The sequence below is a fragment of the Triticum aestivum genome, chromosome 5A, assembly GCF_018294505.1.
Source record: "Triticum aestivum cultivar Chinese Spring chromosome 5A, IWGSC CS RefSeq v2.1, whole genome shotgun sequence".
Lineage (NCBI taxonomy): Eukaryota > Viridiplantae > Streptophyta > Magnoliopsida > Poales > Poaceae > Triticum > Triticum aestivum.
The window spans coordinates 362,713,735-362,714,797 of record NC_057806.1 but is presented as its reverse complement, the minus strand read 5'-3'; positions in this window follow the sequence as shown (position 1 = coordinate 362,714,797).

The following is a 1,063-nucleotide window of genomic DNA, read 5'->3' as shown; positions in this document are numbered from 1 at the left end:
CGAGCTGAGCTGTCCTGCTGCAGGGTAGTTCGGACCCTCTTGACAGTGTCCGTGGGCTCGGTGGCCAAATGAAGGTTCTGCTTGAGAAGGCCGCTCTGTACTTATGCTGCTAAGGCAGCTGTGTGTTCTTCTGTACGAAGGGAGTGTTCCGTATTTCCATTAACTGTTATGATGCCACGTGGACCGGGCATCTTGAGCTTGAGATAAGCATAGTGTGGCACTGCCTTGAATCGAGCGAATGCGGTCCGTTTGAGTAGTGCGTGATAGCCGCTGCGAAAGGGGACTATGTCGAAGATTAACTCCTCGCTTCAGAAATTGTCCGGAGATCTGAAGACAACCTCGAGCGTGATTGAGCCCGTACAGCGGGCCTCTACACCTGGTATGACTCCTTTGAAGATAGTCTTTGTGGGTTTGATCCGTGATGGATTAATGCCCATTTTGCGCACTATGTCCTGATAGAGCAGATTGAGGCTGCTACCCCCGTCCATAAGGACGCGCGTCAGGTGAAATCCGTCAATGATAGGGTCGAGGACTAGCGCGGCTGAGCCGCCATGACGGATACTAGTCGGATGATCCTGATGATTAAAGGTGATCGGGAATGACGACCATGGGTTGAATTTTGGGGCGACTGGCTCTATCGCGTAGACGCCCCTTAGTGCGCGCTTGCGCTCCATTTTGGGGATGTGTGTGGCATATATCATGTTCACTATTTTGACTTGAGGGTAAAACTTCTTTTGTCCCCCTGTGTTCGGTTGCCGGGGTTCCTCGTCATCATCCTCGCTTTGTGATCCCTTTCCCCTGTTCTCGGTGTTTAATTTGTCGGCCTATTTAAAAACCCAACAATCTCTGTTGGTATGATTGGCTGGTTTGTCTGGGGTGCCATGTATCTGGCACGGGCGATCGAGTATGCGGTCCAGGCTAGATGGTCCCTGATTGTTTCTTTTGTATGGTTTCTTTCGCCGGCTGGACTTGGAGCCGTTGAATCCAGCGTTGACTATAGTGTCGTCGGTATTATCACCATTGCTTCGGCGTTTGTGTCTGTTACGTCGGAGCTTGCCATTGC